Source organism: Bos grunniens, chromosome 4 (genome assembly GCF_055505025.1).
Source record: "Bos grunniens cultivar Pamir isolate PY7600 chromosome 4, Bosgru_T2T1.0, whole genome shotgun sequence".
NCBI classification, from domain to species: Eukaryota; Metazoa; Chordata; class Mammalia; order Artiodactyla; family Bovidae; genus Bos; species Bos grunniens.
The window spans coordinates 2,670,289-2,695,080 of NC_141168.1; the positions used below are offsets into that span (position 1 = coordinate 2,670,289).

Consider the following 24,792-nt stretch of genomic DNA (forward strand, 5'->3'; position numbering starts at 1 on the left):
ACCTCAGGTCCTGCGCTCCTGGTGGGGGTGCTTTAGTCCCTCAGTCGTGTCTAACTCTTGTGACCCGGTGGCCTGTAACCTGCAGGCTCCTCTGTCCCTGGGATTCTCCAGGCAAGAATACTGGAGTGGGTTGCCATTCCCTTCTCCAGGGATATGTTCCCCATCCAGGGATCAAACCCAGGTCTCCTGCATCGCAGGTGGATTCTTTACCGTCTGGATCTGAGTTCCTGTGAATTTGTGATCTCCATTAGGACGCTTTCTCCAAGAGTAGGAAGCAGCTCTGTTTGCCAGGAGGATGTACAGAGGCCAGCATGCTACATGCAAGTGCCCATGGGGTTGGGGGTCTCCCATAGCTGCCACGCTGCCCCTGGAGACCCCTGGGGGGGGGTGTATTTCAAAAGAAGACCATAATGATTTGTCCCACCAAGAGGTGAGAAGACAATAGCTCAGGAGGCCTGGAAGGGACCACTGTCTCCCACCAGCTCCAGCCAGGGGTGGTACTCAGTCCACACCCAGGGGAGCTACACTCCCCTCCGAGGTGCTTGGCCATGGAGACTGGGGCAAAGCATGGGCTGAACCGAGAATTCTCCTGGCGCCCAGATCGCACCCAGAGTCCACGGAGAACATTCCTCCCCACCTGGGCCCCCTCACCAGACACTGTCTCCAAGGGGCGGAAATCAACGCGTCTCCAGATGAGAGAGTAGATATACCCTCTCATGTGTGTCCGACGGTCACTCACTGCCTGGGTTTCGCAGACACCGCCACCCCCACCTGGACATGACCCTGGCGGGACCACTGTCCAAGGCAGGGAGCTCTGAGCCGCTGCAGGCAAGTGGGGGCCAGGGAGAACCGTGTGAGGTCACACTCCAAGGTGAGCTGGCTCCTGGAAAGGCCACAGCTCAGCCCTGCAAGCTGCTCCAGAGTGAGGACTGAACTCCTGGAAAACAGGAGGGAAACCGGAAAACCGTGGGGCTCACTTAAACTGCAGTCAGCGTGTTCAGGCCGCGCTTCAGAACTTGCCCCAGTGGACACTCTTCATTGCACGTAAATGCCTGAGGCACTTCTCGACAGAACCACAGGGACGGTCTTGTGCGGCTTTAGCACCCACTGTTTCACGGTCGTGTTACAGGGGTGTGACTACTGGCCATGTGACCTGCACACCAAGTGTGAAGTCAAGCCCAGGAAGACACGAGTGAGATCAGACTCTCTGGGGAGCGGCACGCTCTCTTAGTGGTCGGACGTTCTTAGATCCACCGGACGTCTGTGGTGAGCCTGCAGAGGACAGGAAGCACCAACAGAAGGGTGGGAACGCTGGTGAAGACATGGAAGCCCCAGAGTGGTGAGCAGCGGCCTGGAGAGCCCCCTGAGAAGACCGTGGCCCAGGAGGAAGCACCCTGGGCCCAGATAACAACAGGCACAAAACTCCCTCACAAGGTTGCCTTGCACCCTCTCTTGAGTCTACTGCTAGAAGCTGAGAAATCTCGTTTAAACACACTTGTGTGGTGGATTGCTTTAGACAGCACCATTTCCAGGGTGTCCATGCCTGCAGCCGCATCTCACCATATCCCAGGAGTAAGGACAGGGCTGAGTGGCCCATTTCCTGAGGAGGGAGATGGTGTCCATCCCCTGCCCCCAGAGCTGGGCTCCTCCACATTGAACCCACATAGAAAAGGCCAACTGCTCGGAAAATCTGAGGCTGATAGAAACCTTAAGATGCAGCTAACATTCAGAGGGCTTCCCTGGTGGATCATGGTAAAGAATCCACATGCCAGTGCAAGAGATGTGAGTTCAGTCCCTGGGTCAGGAAGATCCCCTGAAGGAGGAAATGGCAGCCCATTCCAGTATTCTTGTCTAGAAAATCTCATGGACAGAGGAACCTAGCGGGCTACAGTCCATGGGGTCACAAGGGGTCAAACACAACTTAGCAACTAAACAACAATATTCAAAAGACTGCATCAAAAAAAATTAAATAAAGAGTCTAGATATACAGCAAGCCTCTCTCTGAGGCATTGGTGGTTCAGTGGTAAAATTCTCACCTGCCACATGCGAGGCCTGGGTTTGAGGCTGATACAAACCTTAAGATGCAGTTAATACGCAAAGGGCCTCCCTAGTAGCTGACGGTAAAGAACTCGCCTGCCAGTGCAGGACATGTGGGTTCAATCCCTGGGTCGGGAAGATCCCTGAAGAAGGAAATGGCAACCCACTCCAGTATTCTTGCCTGGGAATTCTCATGGACAGAGGAACCTAGCAGGCTATAGTCCATGGGGTCACAAGGGGTCGGACACAACTTAGCAACTGAACAACAGTATTCAAATGACTGGATTAAAATTTTTTAAATAGAGTCTAGATATACAGCAAAACTAATAAGATGGAATTTATCCAACACGAATACAAACGCTAAACTCAACTAACCATGTGGTGTAAGCTGGAGGAGACGTAATTTAGAACATGTGAAGAAGACCAAGAGCATGTATTGCCCATGTGACAGATCTGAAAACTACAACAAAAATAACACGAGTTTGGGCTACCTCCATAGGATTTAATATTCGACTCCAGCTGGAACCAAATTCAGCATATTGATTCCAGATCTGGACACTTTTGAGGCCAACTCTGAAGCAAGCCACGTTCAAAAAACTAGAATCATGGCATCCGGTCCCATCACTACATGGCAAATAGATGGGGAAAAATTAGAAACAGTGGCAGACTTTATTTCCTTGGGCTCCAAAATCACCACGGACAGTGTCTGTAGCCATGAAATTAAAAGATGCTTGCTCCTTGGAAGGAAAGCTATGGCAAACCTAGACAAGGTATTAAAAAGCAGAGACATCAGTTTGCTGACAGAGGTCCGTATAGTCAAAGCTATGGTTTTTCCAGTAGTCATTTATGGATGTGAGAGTTGGACCATAATGAAGGCCGAGTGCTGAAGAATTGATGCTTTGGAACTGTGGTTGGAGAAGACTCTTGAGAGTCCCTTGGACTGCAAGGAGGTCAAACCAGTCCATCCTAAAGGAAATCAACCCTGAATATTCATTGGAAGGACTGATGCTAAAGCTGAAACTCCAATATTTTGGCCACCTGATGCAAAGAGCTGACACACTGGAAAAGACCCTGATGCTGGGGAAGATTAAGGGCAGGAGGAGAAGGGGACAACAGAGGACGAGATGGACATGAGTTCAAGCAAGCTCCAGAAGACAGTGCAGGACAGGGAAGCCTGGCGTGCTGCAGTCGGTGGGGTCACCAAGAGTCGGACACAATTTAGCAACTAAACAACAACTGAAGCAAGCTGGACTCAGTCCCAAGAAGAACAGACAAGAGAAGGTGGGCTTTGTGGGCCACTCCCAATCTACCGCTCATTATGCAGCTGTGTCACTGCAGACAACTTACTTATCCTCTCTGAGCCACTGCTCTCTCATCTGAGAAAGAAGAATAATTTAGACACTTTCTCTAACTGAGATAATTAGGTAGGTCATGATGCCAGTCTCAAAGTCAGCACCCAGTAAATTCACTGAATTATGACTATCATCTTTGTACTGTAAAAGATATCCTGGCAAAACAAACACAGTAGCTGTCTTTAGACGCGTGTTACAGGAGAGATGGGCTGGGAACAGGGGGCTCAGGGCAGAGCGGAGGCGGTGGTGAGAGAGGCAGGGCAGGAGCTGGGGACAAGGAGGGACAGGGCTGAAGAAGAGATGCCCTGAAGAAGAGATGCCCCCGCCTCCAAGCAGTTCGATTCTGACGCAGAATCCCTGGATCCCATGTTGAGAAACACAGCTCCGAAAGTGTGATGCTTCTGTTCAAAGTGTGCAACTGCGAGCAAAGAGTCCAGGATGTGATGGAATAAATGCCTGCCCTGCGGGGAATTCAGCTCCGACCTCTCCTGCCTCCAGTACGCGGTGGGTCTTTCTCAGGCTTTCTGCAGCTCTGGAGGAGGAGCTATTAAACAACGTCATGGGATCCCAGGCCTTCACAAGATCCAAGTGTAAAAAATGTCAACTAGGGCATCTCTGACCTTCTATGGGGGATTAGCCAGCTCCCCTGAGCCCAAAACAGATCCACAACAGGGCTGGGAACAGGGGGAGGGGAGGGGATGCCCTCCAACACCCCCCACCCCAGAAACCCCTCTTCTGCAAGGGAGGGCCAGCATTCAGCATGTGCACGGCACAGGGCGTGAGGACAAGGCAGCCCCTCCAAGGGCCCCCAGCAGAGAAGCCGAGGGTACACCTGCAAGCCTGCTTCCGCAGTCGGGATGCTGGTCCTGTGGACGAGGACTCCTGAAGGCACTCGGGTACCCGGCGCCCTCTTAACACTTCCTTCCTCCCCAAGCCCTTCCTTCAGCCTCACAGCACTCCCTTTTCCCCCACGATTATAAAAGTAATACGTGTTCATTGTACAAAATTCGGAAGCTACACAAAGGTAGCTTTCAATCTGCCCTAATTGTACCAGCTAGAGTCAAACAATAACTATTTTAAGGACCTATACCTACAGAACATTTATTGGACTTTAGGAAATTTCTTACAAGAAGCATCCTTTCTGTCACTTATTACATGATGCAAATTTTCCAACTCGCTAGATATTCTTCATACTTATGACTGTGGTATCACATTATATAAATAGGGCTTTTTTATTGGACAATCTCCCATTTTAGCTATTCATGTTGTCTTCAATCTTTTGGGACAATTTAAGACATTGAAATAAAAATTATTGCATGCAGCTTTTTAAAATTATTTTTAGGATAAATTCCTAGGAGAGGTTTATTGCTAGGTCAAGTGGTTTAAGCATTAAGAAGCTTGATTAAAAGTAATAAAAGTGCTCCCAGAAAATCGTACCAATTCACTCACATGTGGACACAAGAGTTCTATCACTCAGTCTTTTGCCAGTCTGAGCTGGTTGTTATCTCAGTATTTTATCTCTGCCCATTTGATCATTAAAAGCTATTATTTTAATTATACTGTTAGTTATTTAACTACTAGTGGGGTTGAATACTTTGCTTACTCTCGCTGGCAATTTGTTTTGCTTCAGTGAATAGTCTATTGATGTTATTTGCTCACTTTTCTCCTTGAATGTTCCACTTTTTCTTATGGATCCTCATAGGAATGTTTGTATTTAAGAATTTTACCCCTTTGTGATGTGTGGATTTTTCCCAGTACATTTCGTTTGCATTTTAACTTGAAATACTATTTTTAATTTGCAGATATTTAAAATTTAACATAGTCAAACCCCAGTCTTTGCCTTTATAGGGTCCTCTCCTTTCTGCTGCTGCTGCTGCTGCTGCTAAGTCACTTCAGACGTGTCCGACTCCGTGCGACCCCAGAGATGGCAGCCCACCAGGCTCTCCCATCCCTGGGATTCTCCAGGCAAGAATACTGGAGTGGGTTGCCATTTCCTTCTCCAATGCATGAAAGTGAAAAGTGAAAGTGAAGTCACTCTGTCGTGTTTGACTCTTAGCGACCCCATGGACTGCAGCCCACCAGGCTCCTCGGTCCATGGGATTTTCCAGGCAAGGGTACTGGAGTGGGCTGCCACTGCCTTCTCCACCTCTGCTTTCTAAGGTCAGATAAACACTGCTCTCTTTTTTTCCCAATTCATTTTCTTCTCTCATGGAATTATTTAATCCACAGGAAGGCTCTTCTGATGTCTGATAGGAAGTATAACCCAAATCCTTCTTCTCTGAGTAGTGACATGGTGTCCCATCACCTTTCATGAATAGCTCACTCTTTCCCCACTAATGTGAAAGGCACATTTTATTAAATACTAGATTATTTTTAAATATTGCATCTGTTTCTCAGTCTTCTTTTTTTTCCCTACTGATTTCCTATTTTCACACTGGTGGATTCAATATGTCCTCACAATACTTTTAATCTGGGATAGCAAATATACTATTAATATGCTTTTCTAAAAATCTTTCTCTATTCCCACTTATTTGTTATCTCTTTAATTTAGAATTACTTGGTCAAGTTCCAAAAATATCCTTACACAATTTTGGTTGAGATTACATTATATTTTTTTAATTGAAATATAGTATTTTTTTAACTGATGTATTTTTTTAGTTGAAGTATTTTTATTTTTAATAAATTTTCCAGCTAGTTGTTGCAAACAGGTACAGGTATATTTTTTTAATTGAACAATATTGTGCTGTTTCAAGTGTACAGCAAAGAGTGGTCCACTTTTTTACATATATGAAACTGTATATATTTTTACATATATGAAACTGTATATGTGAAACTGTATATACATAAACTGTATGTACATACGTACTTTTTCAGATCATTTTCCACTAAGGTTATTACGAGACATTGGATACAGTTCCGTGTGCCATCAGTGAGTGCCTGGCGTTTACCTGTTCTTTGTATAGTGGTTTGAATCTGTTGATTTCATACTCCGCATCCACCCCTTCTCCTCTCCCCTTTTGCAGGAGACCTGGAGCTGATCCCTGGGTTGGGAAAATCCCCTGGAGGAGGAAATGACAACCCACTGCAGTGCTCTTGCCTGGAGAATCCCATGGACAGAAGGGTCTGGCGGGCTACAGTCCACGGGGTCACAAAGAGTCAGACACGACTGAGCGATTTCACTTCACTTCACTTTCCCCTCTGGTGACCGGAAGTTTTTTTCCTATGTCTGTGAGTCTGTTTCTGTTTGAGTTATATTTTATTTTTAATTAATTATGAGAAAACTACATCTTTATAATAATGATTTTTTACATTTGGGAACATAGCGTACCTTTCCATTTCATTAAATGAAAATGTTTTGGTTGTTTGTTATGAGTTCTGTATGCTTCTTAAATTTATTCCAAGACAATTTATATACTATAATGAATATGATATTTTTTCCCCTTAAAATTTCCAACCAGTGGTTGCAAACAGGTAGAACATCTCCTGGTTAATGTTTTTCACCGTAAGTAGCCTACTGAGCACAAACTATCTTAATAGTCTCAGTAGCATTTTCAATGTATTCTCTTTCAATTTACTTCTTACAAAACTAAGCATACTCTTACCATACAATCCAGCGATCATTCTCCTTGCTATTTACCCAAAGGAGCTGAAAACTTATGTCTCTGCAAAAATGTGCAAGTGAATGTTTATAGTCATTTCATTCTTAATTGCCAAAACCTGGATGCAACAAAGATGTCCTTCAGTGGATAAATAAACTGTGGTGTATCTAGACAATGGAATGTTGCAAAGTGTGAAAACCACTCAGTCGTGCCCGACTATCTGCGACCCCATGGACTGTAGCCCTCCAGGATCCTCTGTCCATGGGATTCTCCAGGCAAGCAGACTGGAATGGGTGGCCGTTCCCTTCTCCAGGGGATCTTCCTGACCCAGGGATCGAACCCAGATCTCCAGCATTACAGGCCGATTCTTTACCATCTGAGCCACCAGCGAAGCCCAATGGAACATTATTCAACGCTAAAAAGAAATGAGCTGTCAAGCCATAGAGAGACGTGGAGGAAATTTAAATGTTGATGACTGAGCGACAGAAACCTGTCTGCAAGAGGTTACACACTGTGATCCCAACCACACGACATCCTGGAAAAGGCAAAACTCAGAAGACAGCACAGAGGCGGGTGGTGGCCAGGGACTGGGGCAGGGCCTAGGTGGGTAAGCACAGAGGATTTTCAGGGCAGGAGAACCACTCCATATGACGCCGTAATGGATACGCGTACAACCCACAGTGTTCAGCACCAGAGTGAACCCTGCTGTGAACTATGGACTTTGGGTGATGATGGTGTCAATGTAGATGCAACCTTGGTTTAAAACAAACAAACAAAACCTTCTGCTGGGTGCTGGGGGAAGTTGGTAATGGGAGAAGTTATGCATGAGTGGTTAATGCTTTTGAACTGTGGTGTTGGAAAAGACTCTTGAGAGTTCTTTGGACTGCAAGGAGTGCAAACCAGTCAATCCTAAAGGAAATTAACCCTGAATATTCATTGGAAGGACTGAAACTGAAGCTCCAATCCTTTGGCCACCTCACGCGAAGAGCTGACTCATCGGAAAAGACCCTGATGCTGGGAAAGATTGAAGTCAGGAGGAGAAGGAGACGACAGAGGATGAGATGGTCGGATGGCATCACCCACTCAATGGACATGAATTTGAGCAAACTTGGGGAGACAATGAAGGACAGAGGAACCTGGTGTGATGCAGTCCATGGGGTCGCAAAGAGTTGCACACGACTCTTTGACTCAATAGACTGAACAACACCAACAGATGCATGAGTGGGGCAGCAGGTACGTGGCAAATGTCTGCATGTGCCCTTCAGGCTTGCTGTGACCCAAAACTGCTCTAAAGAAAATAATCTGTTAAAGAAAACTATCCCTTCCCTGGAGGTTTAAAAGAATTTGCTGCTAAAACTCTCAGACTTATGTTTCCAGTTTGGTAGTAACTCTTTTAACAACATGAACAATTTATTCCCAGGACATCAATCCATCCATGCTTCAGACCTCTTATTGAGCCTGTTTTGTGTATCTGTATTCTCCCAGGAAACAATTCAGTGTGTGAAAAATCCACACATTTACAGGCAGAGAATTACATTACGGTCATACTCATTCTCGGGTTTACTCTTAATAACGACATCTCCATGCTTGGATCTCATCTTCTAACACGATATATTTGTATTTTCCAATGCTGTACATTTCATTTCTTTGTATTTCATTTTTTGGATGTCTTTATCATTTCTTCCCAAGCAGACAGCTCATGCTAATTTCTGCATGTCATTTGCTTTCCCTGCTTTCTTGCTTTGTGCTCGTGCTTGTTGTCTTTGCTCCTGTCTTAGCTTCTTGCATGTCTGGCATATTCGTTTACCTTCTTCTGTATGTTAATGAATGAGCTGAACCCTACAAATGTTCATGGATACTACTAGGAGCACTCCCATGGACTTAATAACACACAGGGCTTCGTCCATCCTAACGCAACAGTAAGTGCCATTTTTATCCCTTCTTTCAGGCACCTTGTTTATTAAGTGACTCTTAACTTCTAGGAGGTTCAGTTGTTGTTGTTGGGTAGCTAAGTCATGTCTGACTCTCTGCGACCTCATGGATGGTAGCACGCCAGGCTCCTCCATCCTCCACTATCTCCTGAGTTTGGGGCTAAAACATTTAGTCAAGTTGGAGGCAGCATTTCATCCACTTCATGGATGAAGAAGGAGGGGAAGGCAGAGGGTACCGCCTGAAGGGAGACAGAGAGCTGAGCACAGTCAGGGCAGATTCAGAGCCCAGGGAACCTCAGTCTCAGCCCCAGGGAAGGAGGACCCACCAGGGTCTGGACCCCCAGACCAGTCCTTGCCAACGTTCATGGAGATCGCTGATTAGAACCAGGTAGCTATTTCTCCCTCCCTGCCTCTCTCTCTCATCCCCTCTCTCCTTCTCCCTGACTGCCTCTCTATGTCTATCGCTTCTGAAAAAATAAAGGGAAAAGTTTCTCTAAGAAAAGTAAAAAGCACCTTTTTTAAAATCTTAAAGCAAAGCTCTCGAGTTGGAGGCGTTCCAGAGAAGACTCTCATCCCCTCCACACAACATAGACTTGCATGTCTTGGGATCTTCTGCCCAGACAGGGACAGACAGCACAACTCGGTGACGGCCGGCGAGGACCCATGGATGGCCACGGCCTCCCCACCGCCTGCAGCAGCCCCCTAGGTGTCTGCCGCCCCTCGGGGCTGCCACGCTGGCACCGATCAGAGTCATCCTAATGATCAAAGCGACTCTAAAACAAGGTGCGTCCCCAAGTCTCCCTTTGAACCAGTCCTCCTTCCAAGCAAGCGGCCATCTCGACCATGGTTTCTGTGGCCCAGGGGAGGAGGAGGGGCAAGAAGGGCATCGTCCACAGAGCAAGCGCTTCCCTCGGAGCTGAAGGGGAAGCCACCCCTGCCCCTGGGGCCAAGACACCCACCAACCCTGCGGCTGGGACTCCAAGGCCAAGACTCGGGTGCCCTGCAACATCATACACCCCTCAAAACACCAGCCACCAATGTCCCACCCTGGTGGTTTAATCATTTCTTCAAAACAATGCAAATAGAAAACAAAGTTATTTTGACCAGCTCAGCGGCTGAAAGGCCTTGGCTGCTTGTGGCAGACAATAGAAGAAAGACTGCAAACAGAGAGGAGAGAAAACATGATTAAATCACGGAGGTGACATTAAATCAATAGAAGCAGCGCAAGATCGATCCTCCCTCCCTCCAGGGAGCGGCGGCGGGCTTGTGCGTGTTTTCAGATGGTTCCAAGATTGCTTCCCATCTGAACTGTGCAGATAGAGACTCTGGGGGGGAGGGACGTGGTAGGGGAACTGCTATTTCCCTAAATGTCTAATTGGATTCTTGAAGGATGGTTGTATGTTTCTGGCTTGATCCAGCAGTTCAGCCAATCAGTTCCAGCCCCGTGCACACATGAGACGCCAATACCAATAACAGCATGGGCAGCTGGGCAATTACCAGACAAAAGCGACTCTGGGCGAACCAATCAGAAAATGAAGGTGCTGCGATTCGCCACCAGGACGACCAGGCGGTTGGAAATCCAGGTCATGCAAACAATTCCCTCTCGATGGCCTGGCTCTGCGTCATTTAACATCACAGACGGTCCACAGAGCAGACTCCAAGCTGCAGGATGGCCAACTCCATGAATCCATGCTTCAGTCAAGGAAGCATCAGCAAAGAGGAAATGTCCCACTAAAAAGAGGGTCCCAGCGTTCCAGCACTGACTGTGCTGCTAACTCACAGAGGACCTGCACCCTCTAGGTTCTCTTCCTTCCTCCTTTTCATCTCTTCGATGAGGCTGCAAAAGCCCACGGTCTTAACATCTTCTTTACCCTCCAAAATTCCGCCTCTAAAAACTGGACTAAAATTCCTGTGAGTCATCTGTGCTTGGTGATAACCTATCAGCTATCGGGACCCATTCAAGCACTCTGGACAAATCATACCTAAAGAGTACTAGACACAGCGAAACAAAATGTTTTCTCAGTAAAAAAAAAACACACACACACATACAGCAGAAGCAGCATCCTGCCATTGATCTGAGCACGGAACGGCGGCAGGATATGGCCACGGGTTTACATTTGTTATTAATAGGAAGGCTGAATTTTCAGGACAAAAATAACATTATCCTCGGAACTAAGGAAATGCGAAGCTGTAAATAAAACATAGGCAGTTGCCAGTTGAGATAGTGTATCCAATACTACTCTTCAAAAGATTTTCACTCCTTGGGACTCGGTGACTGTTCTAGACAAAAACACTCCTGCATTCCAGTCTGGGGAGGGGGTAGCTGTAATTTGGCAACACGAAACCTGGGCTGATTGTCCAGAAATACTGAAAATGGATTAAGAGGAGTGCCATTCTGCGAGGAGTGGAGAGAAGGAGCATCGGTCTACCCATGAGCGGCCCCTGGTTGCCCAGGAGGGGCAGAGACCAGCTAAAGTGCTGGGGGCAATGCCACCCAGCCTCCCTGCTGGGGAGGGTCAGGACTCCACAGCCAGCCAGATGGGAGGAGGGGTGCAGGAAAGACGGGAGACCAGGCGCCCAGGCCCCCAGCCAAAGTCCCTGTCATCCGAGACCAGAGGCAAGAGCTGCCGCCTCCCTGCCCATCTCCTCCCAGGCAGCAGATACGCTCACCTGCTTCCCCAGTCACTGGAGGCCAGACACCCCAACAGGGTGCTGAGAGGTCGACTTGCCTCCGATGGGCTTGCTTCAGGTCGTGCTTATATCCATTCTTATCTTTAAAAAAAAAATTGGCATTTTAAGCATTCTGGACCATATCGTCTACGGGCACATAGAGCTCAATGTTACCCTTCTAATAATTCTCCAAAACGCAGCATTTTGTGAATGATGAGATGCTTAGTATCCATCTGAGTGATTTTTTTTAACTTATTGGCCTTTGTGTATATATGTACACAATGGAATATTACTCAGCAATTAAAAAGAATTCATTTTAATCAGCTCTAATGAGGTGGATGAAACTGGAGCCCATTATACATAATGAAGTTAAGTCAGAAAGAAAAACACCAACACAGTATATTAACATATATATGGAATTTAGAAAGATGGTAACGATGACCTTATATGCGAGACAGCAAAAGAGACACAGATGTAAAGAACAGACTTTTGGACTCTGTGGGAGAAGGCAAGGGTGGGATGAATTTGAGAAAATAGCATTGAAACATGTATATTAACCACATGTGAAACAGATCTCCAGTCCAGGTTTGATGCATGAGACAGGGTGCTCAGGGCTGGTGCACTGGGATGACTCTGAGGGATGGGGTGGGGACGGTGGAGGGAGGGGGGTTCAGGATGGGGGATACATGTACACCCGTGGCTGATTCATGTCAATGTATGGCAAGAACCACCATAATATTGTAAAGTAATTAGCCTCCAATTAAAATAAATAATTTTTTTAAAAAACTCATTGATGTTTCTTCAAATAATAGCTTCAATTTCATTTATTTTCAGAATTTGTTATGGGTTGAATTGTGCACACACCCCCACCCCAGTTCATATGTCAGAGTCCTAACCCCTGGACTTCAGCATGTGACTGACTGCATTTGGAGATGGGGCCTTAATGGTGATTAAGGTGAATGAGGTCTAATCTGACTGGTGTCCTTGTAAGAGGTCAGGACACAGGCACGCAGAGGGGTGACGCCGTGAGGACACGGGGAGAAAAGCAGAGAGGCCTCAGGAGGAGCCCGCCCTGCCCACATCTGAAGCTTGGACTCCAGCCCCCAGGACTGGGAGAGGCTCCATTTCTGCGGGAAACACGCAGAGCACGTGACTAAACCCAAACATCCAGGGGAGAGGAAGAGCCACGAGTGAGCGGCGGTCTGGGGAGGCGGCTCAGCGCGTTCGACCAGCCCCCCACGCCGGGCGGCACCCACTGCCCGGGGAAGCAAGCCCCCGAACGCCCCCTGCGCAGCCCAGCCGGGCGTGCCTGGCCACCGGGAAGCCCCAAGGTGAGGACGGCAGCGGAAGCGCGGCACCGTGCCGGATCCTGGAGAAACGTGAACGCGGAGGGACACGTGCGCTGTGCTCAGCGGTGGAGTGGGGCCGCGTCTGGGGCACAGAGGGCGTCTGGATCAGCCCCGGGGAAGGGGAGACTTGGAGGAAGCGGGCGGAGGTATCGCTGAAACCCAGGCTCTGGGGGCCCCTTCATACAAGCGACGCTGCCTGTGCGTGAAGACGGGTGCCTCTCCTTCACCCCACCAAGAGCAGACACGGCTGACGGAGGCACATTTACTTCATTGCTCCTTCTATCAGGGGACAGGAGAATGATGGAGGCCGTGCCCGGTCCGGGGAGGGCGGGTGGGGGGGGGTGAGGGGGGAGGGCTGGCGTTCAGGAAGATGACCTCTGCCCCAGATGACCTCTGGACCACGACGGAGGTGGGATGCGGGACGGGACTGGGTGGAGGACGAGACATTTTTAAAGCCCACCTGCCCTCAGGTGGGAGGACCGCCTGCAGCAGCTGGAAACCCCTGCACCACCCCCAACTCCATCCTGGCCGCCCCTCCTGGCCGAGCGCACCAAACCCCCATCAGATCGTAGCCCTCACGCTGCACCTTCTTGAGAACTTTCCCCGCAAAATCGGGTCATTAATTCTGAGCCCTCTATTCTCCCCATCTGTGCGTGAACAACTCCACGAAATGTTTGTAAACCAAGTCAGACCTGCTTTGGAGAGGGGCTGAGGGTCTGGGGGCTCTTTGGCTGGTCTATTTCACGCCCTCAGGGACTCCTCGGTTAGTGAGACACGACCTGGGACCCACGAGGCTGCCCCGTCCAGCAACATCTGGGTCTCTGAGCTCCTCAGAGGAAAATGGGACCCACTCCACCTCCAGGGTAATGCCTCTCTTTGGAAAAGCTGAACTCAGACTGAACTCATGCTGCTGATCCTCTGGGGACCCCAGGCTTGATGACAGCGGACAGTGGGGGAATTGCAGGAAGGGCCCCAGTCTGAGACAGAGGGGGCCTCAATGGCTAGTTCAGATCCGCTGTTCTTGAGGAGGAAACATATCCTTCATATACTTTTGTGGCACCAACATCTCCAGGGGGTGGATCCTCTAATGAAGTCAGTGCTCATTAAACATTTGCGGGATGAAGGTGTGCATGAACGAATCAATGAATCCTCCTGCTGGGGAGGGCCAAGCGAATGCCCACCCCTAAGGAGCATCCGGGCAAACCTGTCCCGTGAAGGGCAGATGGCAAGCAGCTGTAGCCAGGTATCTGTGGGAGCACTGGACCCAGGACTCCCATGGGCACCAGTATCCAAGGATGCTCCAGGCTCTCACATAAAACGGCACAGTATTTGCATATAACCTATGCACATCCTCCCCACGCTTTTGTTGTTTATAATACTTCATACAGTGTAAGTAGTGTATAAATGGCGGCCAGCCTACAGCAAATTCAAGTTTTGCCTTTTAGAACCTTCTGATTTTTTTTTTTTTTTTTGCAATAAAATGTGGTTTAGGGACTGAAATTTGAATTTTGTATAATTTTCACATGTCATGGGTTATTTCTAACCTTTTGATTTTTTTCCAATCATCTAAAAAGGAAAAACTGCTCAATTCAACAGTCACCTAAAAATGAGTGGCCAGCCAGGTTTGTTGACCTCTGACCCAGGAGGTGGTTGCCCCATCCAAGGGACCCCGCAGGAGGAGAGGGGCCGGGTCACACTTCTCAGCACCGGCTCATCTCAGGGACACAGATCCTCAGCGCCGCCGGAAGCTGCCTCCCCGGCCGAAACCACAGCCGAGGCTGCACCTCCACCCCCAACCCCCCAGTTAACAGGAGCTGGAAATAACCTTCCCTCGAAGCTGCACAGCTGACACTTCTGAGCCTGTTTGTAAACAGCACAGCCTTGTCTGTCCCGGCAGGACAGCCTCTATTCCTTCAAGTTTTCAGCTTTAGAAACTCTCTGTGGGGGCCGCTCGAGACAAGCAAAGGGCCCCTCACTCACTGCTTCTCAAGACCCCCAGTCATATGGTAGCTATGTGTTTTTCGGGGTTTTTGGGGGCGGGGATTGGCAGCTCTGGGTCCTCATCTCTGCACTGGGATCTTCTCTAGTCGGGCTGAGCTGGGGCTACCCCTCCCTGCGGTGCAGGGGCATCTCATCGAAGCGGCTTCTCTTGTTGCGGAGCAGCGGCTCTAGGGCACTCCAGCTTCAGTAGCTGTGGTGCATGGGCTTCATTGCTCTGCTGGACGTGGGATCTTCCCCGACCAGGGATTGAACCCGCGTCCCCTGCATTGGTAGGTGGATTCTGATCCACTGCACCAGGAGGGAATCCCAGTAGCTATGTTACTATCCCATAGTTTCAGTTCTCCTCTGACTCAAGTTGATACATTGAGATGATACACTTTGTCCCTTCTGCCAGCTGTCCAGACGTCTCCTGACACCCGCTCTGCAGAACAGGGGCAGGGCACCTCCCCCTCCCTCCTCTCTGCGCTCGCTACCACTTTGCTGATTTTATTTCACGCTGTCAGGAATACTAACACTGGCATTCACTCCTGAAGCCATAATTAAGTCTTCTGGGCTGTATTCCTAGGTTGATTATCAAAGATAAATAAAAGTTTTTAAAACGTTAAGTGCATTTATACGACGATGACTGTGTAAAGACTGTTCCCTTCAGACCAGGGGCTTAAATCTCTGTGAATCCACCTTCAGGGTCCCCTGTCAACCGAGGGGGAATGTTCCTTGCATCAAAGTTACTTGCTAGAGTGAAAATGCCATGTTCTGAGTTTCTGTGGGAAGTCCCCTCTCCAATCATAAAGGACCCTGGTCTTGGGAGCCCATCGCCTGCGCTCTGTCCTGGGTGGGAGGGAGACAAGTGGATGGTGGGTTATGAGTTTTCCCAGGACAGACTGGAAAATAGCATCTACACACGGAAAACCAGGCGCAAAATCCTGTGAGTGGCGTGGAACACGGGGAGCACAGCGTGGCAGGCGGTCTTGACTGGCGTCGGTGTCTGGGCGACAGTTCTCGCGGGGCGTGTGGAGCCTGTCTTCGGCGGGGGAGTGGGGGGAGTTTCTTGAGCTGCCTGACTCCATCAGGGTGCTGGACAGCTCCGTGCCACTCCCTGCCTTCCGAGGGCTCCCTGTGCTGGTCCTCAGGCTCTTCTGCGACACCCCCGGAGGCAGCCCCCCACCCCAGCCGGGGGAGGACAGCTGTGGGCAGAGGCCCGCCCCCTCCCCACTGAGAGGCAACTCCAGGGGCATCCCTGCCTCACAGAGCGGAGCCCCCGTCCTCCTGTACACAGCCCCCAGCCGCTCCTCGCTCACCCCTGACTCCTGGGACCACCTCCCACACGGACACTTCCCCACGCCCTCACCTGGTCCTCCCCAGGGCACAGGGAGCACCATGGCCTCCTCCAGGGGGACGGATCCTTCAACCTTTCTGGAAAGGCACCGACATTTTCCCCTGGTGAGGCTGAAAGCTGGAGGCCTGGGAGCTGGGTCTGGGTGAAGAGGCATGAGCAGAGGCCGTCAGGACAGTGGCTGTCAGGCCCCTAGGCCCGAGCCCTAGCAGTGGGGGTGGGAAGAGAGTGAAAAATGCCGAGGAGACCGAGGGTGGCGGGGCTTGCAGCAGACGTCAGGACGCAGCCTGGGTGCTGCCCACCCCGGGTCCTTGCCAGGATCGAACCACAGCACCAGGTCCAAGCATCGGAAACATGGTCTGAAAGGGATGCCCACCGTTCAGCCTCCTCCAACCCCCAGGAGAAGGCCTGGGAGTCCTTCAGGGGCCACAAGAAACCTCGGCGGCCAGCTTTCTTCTGGTCAATCAGGCCAGATCCTGTGACCAGAGTTGCCAGCAGAAGCGAGAAAGCAAACGGCCTCCGTGAGCATCCCCCCTCCCCCACCACACAAGGCACTCTGGGAAAATCCCTGTGGGAACAGGGTGCCTACAGGAAAGACCAGAGGCGAGGACCACGGTGGTGGAGCTTCAGTCAAGCCGGATACCCCCTCCCTTCCCTTCACACAGGGCCTCCCGGCCCTGGCCTCAGTGGAGGCCACGTGCCCCCTCCCCAGAGCTCAGTCCGAGCAGGCAGGACTCTCCCTGGTGGAACGTGAAGGGAAGTGACCTTGCAACCCTGTCACCACCTTCGCAGCCATCGAATCTTGTCTTCTCCTGTCCCCTCCTCTGTGGCCGGAGTGTTGTTGCAAAGGAGTCTGGACCAGACAGACCAGAAGCTCAAGTTGGTCTGGGGGGAGCAGAGATTTCCAGGCCTCTGCACGCGAGAGGAATAACTCCCGGGCTCATTTAAGCACCATGGTGGGCATCTCTGAGCCTGAGGCTGCACCTGACAGCTAAACCTGGTTAATTGGGGTGTGGGAAGGTGCTCACGTGGAACTGGAAGAGGGGGGAAGGCAGGGGGCCCAGAGCCGAGCACCGTGAAGGCCCGGCTGCTGCCTCGGGGTCGGGGACGCAGAGGGGACAGGGGAAGGAGCTGCATGGAGGGGACCTGGGCCCACAGTACCCTAACCCTTCCTGAGGGGACCCCAGGGTCACCACCTTGGGGGAAGCAAGAAGATGCCCTTCTGACCCCGCTGTCTTGGAGGGTCACACACCCACCCATTCAGCGAGAAGTTTGCCTTTTATGCTGAGAAAGGCGCACCCCGGGGCGTGAGGGTCTGGACTGGGCCTCCAGAGGAATGGCCATGGCCCATCAGGCCAGGTGCGGAGAGTCCAAGAGTCGGCAGTCCTGGAACCGCTCTTGTTTGCTGAAGCAAGTCCTCGATGCGTGCCTGGGATCAAGGGGCCCGTCAGAGTCACTGTGTAGAGAGCCCCAGTGGAGGGGCGAGGCCAGGAGGCCTCTGGTGGCCCCTGTGAGCCCTGTGCCTCTGTGAGCCCCAAATCCACGAGGCCACCCCAGTGCATGGACATCCTGGGGCCCCAGACCGGGGCCATGTTTGGGGCGGCGAGTGGCCTGAAGGGGCGCAGAGGAAGGGGGACATGGGAGGCCACCCGCCATGTCCTGTGGACACATGGGGAGGCCTCCTGATCATCTTAGTCTGTGGCCACATCAGGCCAGCCTCGCCCTGCCATCTCCATGAGAAGCCAGCCATGGCCGTGTGCATCTCCAGATAAAGGTGGAAAGCCAAGAACTGACTTTGAAGTATTTCAGGTGGTTTAAAAGACTTTTACAAAGTGTCTTCTCTCCTCAAAAAGCCCCAGGAAACAAAGAAAGTACATCAAAAACCCAGCGAGGCGGGCGCATGGAAACACAGACCCGTGAGATTGAGGAGGCCTGTGTGAGGGTTTGGGGGTGGTGGAGGGTGGCCTGGGGCCCAGGGCCAGCGACCCCTGGAGAGGCGGCCTCCACCGTCACCCAGGGCTTCTGAGGACATGCGATGCCAGAACCCAGCACGGATGGACCCGACGGCCACGAAACACCTGCTCGCTCCCTCCCCGCCTTCACCGGCAGCTCTCACAGAACCCTCATGAGACCCAAGGGGCAGGGGCCGGCAGCCCTCTTCCCAGACGAGGCCCTGAGGCACAGAGACCCTAAGCATCCAGGCAGGAGGATTCGGAGGGTGGGCCCGGGGCCCAGCTCACTGGCCTGAAAGGTTTTCTTGCACCTGCCAAGTCAAGCTTGTGCAGAGCCACAGGGAGGCCAGAGGCCACAGACTCAGGGGTCCCTGCCATCTGAACTGGGACCCCTTGAAGGGACAGCCACCCATCAGGACTGGGGTTAAACCTGAGGAGCAGCATCTTGCCACCTCGGACCAGCTTTGCACCGCCTGAATTCGCGGGTGGTGGCCTTCCAGAAAGGCAGGGCAGCGACCTGTGCTATTTATCAGCACGCTAAACCCCAGTTCATTTGCAAGTGGAACTTTGCATTCCACTTTTTTAAACTGCAAACAGAACTCAACAATCCTGGAGTCTGTGCCCCTGAAATCACGTTCAGGACAAAGACGGAGCCGTGAGGAGAGCCGTCGTGGGCACGTGTGTGGTGGGACATGTATGCAGGGCGAGGCGGGCTGTTTGCAGCAGAGCAGACGTTCGCAGCCTGCAGAATCGCACACTCACCTGTAAAGCCTGAGTCACCAATCGATAGAGCTGGGGCTGCCCCTGGCAGGTGGGGCGCGTCTCCTTGGCCTCAGGATGGGGGACGAGATAAGAAAGCTCCATATTCTTCCCACTGAGTAAACATCGGCCCCCAAGGTCCCCTGCGCTGGCCTCGGTGGGCACTGATCACGTGCACTCTGAATGAAGGTGAGATGCACAGTTGCAAGCCTGTGCTCATAATGCTTCCTTGTGAGCCAGCATCTTAACTGTTCTACGTTCCGGGGAAAGGGTGCTCGTGGGCACTGCTGCCAGGCTTGCCCAGTAGAAGAGCTGAGCTCATGGTCACACCCTCTGAGCAGGTAGGTCCTGGCACGGACCTACCTGTAAACACTTGTGGATCAACAGGTGATTGTCTTTCCTGTAGGAACACCCGAGCTTGAGATGTAACCTGAACGTCAATATGTAGCCCTTATGTTGGGGTGAAGTCAGGAGCCCGGGGGAGGGTGGCCTGGACAGGGGAGGGGATGGGAGCCCCCTCAGGAGCCCGAGAAGGTGAGGACTGGAGACGCATCTGCCGGCTGGACAGGCTGGGCCCCCTTTCCACTGCGTGCGCTGGGGACAGCAACCTGGCAACAGAGACATTTCACAGCTCACTATTTATGGGTCTACAGGGGGCTGCTCTGTGGTGGAAATGCACTTACAAAATTGGAGCGATCACTCGGGGGGGCGGATTTTCTGTAAACTCTTGGCGACTCGGCTGGGCCGACGCGGCCACTTGCCTCTCTGCCTCGCCCTCCTGGCCGGGAGACACCAAGCTCCACCATCCACTCCTGGGGGGGACCCTGGGTCTCCTGCCCCCCAGCCTTCCCAGCCTCCTTCCCGGGGTCCGTGCCAAGACATGCCTGCTCAGAGGGCAGGACCGCAGTCTCAGCTCCTCCACCAGACAAGCCTGGCAGCGATCCTCCCCCCCAACCCCGAGGGCCCTTTCCAGGGTCGGAGAAGACCCAGCTCTTTGGTGCTTCTCCAGGTCTGGGGGGAGCAGCGCCAGATGCCCCCTGAGACCTGGGCCTGGAGAGGCCCCAGCCGCATCAGAGACCCTTGCTGGGGAGCTGCGGCCTCCCCGCCCCCACGGTGGGCACTTGAGAAATGTTCCCAGGGATGGAACTGTGCCTTGGCAAGCCCACAACGGGGCCAGCTGCCAAATGCTCTCCCAGCAGCAGGGGCCGTTTTGCAGGAAAGAGGAAAAATGATTGCAAATATGAGCTGACGTCAGCTTTGTCTTTGGAGCCTGAGAGTGGGTAGCAGATGAGGTCATTTAAAACGCTCTGTCTCCTCCTGGATTCCTCCCTGCCCCGGGAGAGAGGAGCCCTAGGTCTCAGGGCCTCAGAGGCCTGCACAGCTGTGTACAACGGGCTCCAGGCACCCCAGGGGCCCTGCAGTCTCTGGTGACGAGCTGCTTCAGTCCTGCTGGAAGCACACTGACCAGTTAGACCTCCCTTGGTGAGGCTGCCTGAAAGTCGAGCCTTCAAATCCTCCATGTTTCCTGGAGCCCTCCCTCCCATCCTGAGTGCCCGCAAGGAGGCACCTGCAAGCCCAGGGTCCCCCTCACCTTGGGCTCCATCCTTGGACGCTAACATCGTGTGACCATTCGGCGACCCAGGAATCAGCCCCTGTGGCCACTTCCAGTTCATCCAGGAGGAAGCTGAGCCAGTGAGACAGAAGGGACCCATACTCAGAATCAACAGCAAAGACCTCAAACCACAGATCGGTGGTCCCCAGGGACAGCAAAGGAGGAGAGGAGCCCGGAGGGAGGGGCAAGGAGCACCAGGCTGGGCTGCTCAGATGCTCAGAAAGAGGTGCCAGCATACAGAATGCACAGAGGAGCCTGGAAACAAGGCCAAGACTGCCGAGCGTCAGGGACCCAAACACAGATCCCCAGCTGTGTGACCTTGGGGAGATCACTTCACCTCTTTGAGCCCCATTGTCCTCATCTATAAAATAGGATAATAAAAACTATCTCAGAGGTGCTTTAAGAACTGAAGAATTATAACTAACACCTACCTATTGAGGGCTAACACTCAAGGCCCTCAGCTAAGAGGTTTTTGGGATCACTTTAACCCCCACAAGAACCCTGACACTGGTACCGAAATAACCGGCCCAAGGCCAAGGTGGCTCCGGGACCAACACCCTCCTGCTGACCCAGATGGCCTGGTGCCGTCCTGAAAGAGAGAGTGACCTCTGCCAAGCCTGAGGTGGCAACTGGGGGCCGTCCTCACCCACTGCCAGTGGACGGTTACTTCTGGACGCCCTAAACTTGCTCCAGGACCTGGGCAGTGTCTGGATGTGGGGGAGGGGAAGCCCCCCAAAGCCCCCTGCCCAAAAGAAAGAGGCCTCCGAACTAAGCAGAGACATTGTAGTACCTTCTGCCCAACATTCTGTCATCGGGGACCCAAAAGACCTCCAGCCCCCGTGCGTGTAAGACAGAGCCCGCATGTCGGGGACAAAGAACAGCACTCCCACGGCTCCTCTGAGCTCCAGGGGCCCCAAGTCCACCCCTGCACAGCTGCGACCTGGGAGGGGGCCCGTGCGTGACAGCCCCTTTCGGGGTGGCTGTGAGCAGGCCCTCCGGATAAACTCCAAAGTCCTCACCTCCAAGGACATCTCACGTCGTCAGCCTCACCTCTTGAGTGAGATTCAAAGCAGTGGGTCCACGATGAGAGGTTCCTGGCCCTCCGTCTTCCTGGTGCAAGCCTGGGGCGATCGCTTGTCTGTTCAGCCTGGGGGTCCTCTGGCTAGGGCTCCAGGCTCACGCCCCGGCTTCCAGCATCCTCCTCCCACTCTGGCCGCCGCCCAGCTCGGGGCTGTGCTGACCATCTTTCTGGGAAACCCCGCCCAGGGCTCTGGGACACCTGTCCCCACATCCCAGCTGCTAGAGGTCCTTCCACCCCCGACAGCATTGCTGCTCAGCATGCCCGTCTCCTATGTTCCTGGAATAGACTGGAAGCTTCGTGTGGTCCACACAAAGAGCCATCCACCCCTACACCTCCTCCGGGCAGACATGAGGCAAATACTGGCCGATGGAGAAGCAGAAAGTGGCTCCGAGGTGTGACCCTCCGACTTCCTGACCCGCCACATCCTCTGGTTGAGAAGGGGCATTCTTCCCAGCAGCCTGTCCACATAAAGAGCAGGGAGAAGGGAAAGGCCCACAGACCATAATTCCTCCCACTTTATGGCAGATAATTTAATATCAAAATGGAAAGCGGAATGGACGTAGAAATGACGGTAATAAATTGTCCGGCTGCTTGTCCTCCCACGAGACGGAGTCTTAACCGGGATGGGGCAGCAGGAATCTGTAGATGCGGATGGGAGCCACTCTTTCAGTTTCAAGGTGAAGCTCCTGCAGGAATAAAAATAAATGTTTTTTCTCAAAACTGAAAGGACGGCACGTGCCCATGAGGGTGGGTGCCCGCCGGGCTGAGACCTCCAGGGCACACAGGCAGGCGTTGACAGTGGGGCTGGCTTTTCTCTGGGGCGGTGCGTCACCCGCCCTGGGGCCGGCAGGGAACCAAGGGCAGTGCAAGCCTCACAGAGAGGAGTGAGGGCCAACACAGCTTAACGCTGTCCTGAGGACAAGCTGGCCTCTGCAGCGGAGATGCCGCACACCCAGGCACAACCTGGGCAGGGATGCCAGGCCCCGCCCGCCTCCAGCGCATCCCTGTTGGCAAACCTTGGCAGGGCGGGTGGGCCTGGTTCCCAAGTCAGGAACTGTCCGAAATGAAGCAAGGCCAAGCAGGCAAAAATCCAAATTCCACCCAGAAGCTAGCAGTGCTGATCTGACTTAAGACTGAAAACGAGATAACTGCGTGCAGTACTTGATCAAGAAGGGCAGAAATTTTCAAAGTGAGAGTAGCCCAAGGGAAGACCAAAGACGACTCTTGGGCCAACAGGGGACTGTGTGACTCAGTCCCATTCCTGAGCCTCTGGCCCCCTGCCTCAAACAAGGAGAACAAGACCCGGACCTTAAGACACAGGGCAGGGCTTCTACCCACCCACCCGACTCCACCCCCATGGGCCCTGCCCCACCCCCCACCATAGACCTGCCCCGCCCCCACCATAGACCAGCCCCCCCGCCCCCGCCATGGGCCCTGCCCCGCCCCCCACCATAGACCTGCCCCGCCCCCACCATGGGCCCTGCCCCGCCCCCACCATGGGCCCTGCCCCGCCCCCACCATAGACCAGCCCCCGCCCCCACCATGGGCCCTGCCCCGCCCCCCATCATAGACCTGCCCCGCCCCCGCCATGGGCCCTGTCCCGCCCCCCACCATAGACCAGCCCCCCCGCCCCCGCCATGGGCCCTGTCCCGCCCCCACCATAGACCTGTCCCGCTCCCACCATGGGCCCTGTCCCGCCCCCACCATAGACCTGCCCCGCCCCTGCCATGGGCCCCTGCCCCGCCCCCACCATGGGCCCTGCCCCGCCCCTGCCGCAAACCTGCCCCGCCCCCACCAGACATCCACACCACAGCTGCTCAGAAGCTGAAGCACATTTTCCAGAAGTCCTCAGAAGTGACCAGTGCTTGTCCTCTAAGAGAATTTCCTTTTTCACCACAGCCAGAGACGCTAGAAGGCAAATCCAGGCAGTGAGCGGGCGTCCACAGGCTCAGACTGCCTGAGGGCTCGGCGTCCCGAGGCCCGGCCCTGGGGGAGAAGCCTGCACGGGGTGTATGTGGGCCTGTGTGTTGGCTGAGGGAAGTGCGTGTTGTTCCTTGCCAGGGTTTGCATGTGCGTGCGTGTGTGTGTGTACACATGTGGGTGTGACACGCCTTGTTCTGAGGCCTTGTCGGGTTAACAGACTCACAGGTAAGTGGCTGGAGATCTCACAGCTTACAGGCACCTCGTCGCCCGTCTTTTCCGAGAGCTAATGGGAGACTACCGTGGCGCTGTAAATCAACTACACGCCAACATAAAACAAAAATCTCAAAAATCTGCGTTCAGGTATGTTTTAGAAATCTGCATTACTTATCTCAGCTCTACTTAAAATACAGCCTACCCGAACTTGGCTGAAAGGCGCATCTGTGAGAAATGCAATTAAACAGTCTGTGATGCCGAGGGGAAACCTCGTCACGAACTCCAATAAACGCCCGGCTTTACAAGCCCAGCAGGGACTCGGGCTCCAGAATCTACAAAGACGGAGAGAGGGTGGAGGTCTGGCCTCCCCGAGGCGAGGTCCCAGGGCCCTCCTCCATCAGACGGCTGACCCTCCTCCGTCAGAAGGCTGACCGTCCTCGTCCAGGCCGGGCAGGAGCCTCCTCCCGCTGAGGGCATAGTCGTGGGCATCGGCGGGCGGCCCGTCTCTGGGAACAGCTGCGGATGAACTTTACCTGAGTTCAGAGAGAAGCAGCCTTCAGGTAAACAGCAGCATTTGCCAAGTGGAAATCCCAGCCCTTGTGTATTTAGTGAGTGAAGATAAGACTTCCTCTTTGACAGCAGATGGGTGCAGTCATGGCAGCCGTCCTGCCGCTGCTGACGGCGTGAACCTGCAGAGCAGGCCCCACGCTGTACCCCGCGCCTGACAGGCTGCACCCTCCTGAGACTTCCGGGCCCCGAAAGTCAGGAATTTTCCCGAGTCAGTGGTTCTGAGACTGCCAGAGCCCCAAGGAGCGTCACAATTAAACAGCCGGCTGAGCATATTTGCATAGCTTCGTCCAGAAGAGCTGCTGACTACAGAGAGCTCTGAGTCGCTGGGCTGCTTTCCCGTCTCTCCACTGTCATTTCAGAGTAAAGCATCCACTCCGTGCCTTCGAGCTTGGCTCCCAGTGTTCCAGGGA

The 24,792-nt window shown here is 52.8% G+C and overlaps 1 pseudogene across 1 annotated transcript; it reads right to left on the bottom strand.

Annotated features, from left to right (window-relative positions):
• Positions 1-12,441: 12,441 nt before the first annotated feature.
• Positions 12,442-23,009, bottom strand: LOC147373384 (uncharacterized; annotated as a pseudogene). The gene is made up of 7 exons (XR_015163072.1): positions 22,693-23,009; positions 21,646-22,362; positions 20,575-20,667; positions 17,529-19,591; positions 17,057-17,125; positions 16,288-16,413; positions 12,442-15,956 (listed from the first exon to the last, which is right to left on the bottom strand). The product of XR_015163072.1 is annotated as an uncharacterized LOC147373384 (transcript).
• Positions 23,010-24,792: the final 1,783 nt, after the last annotated feature.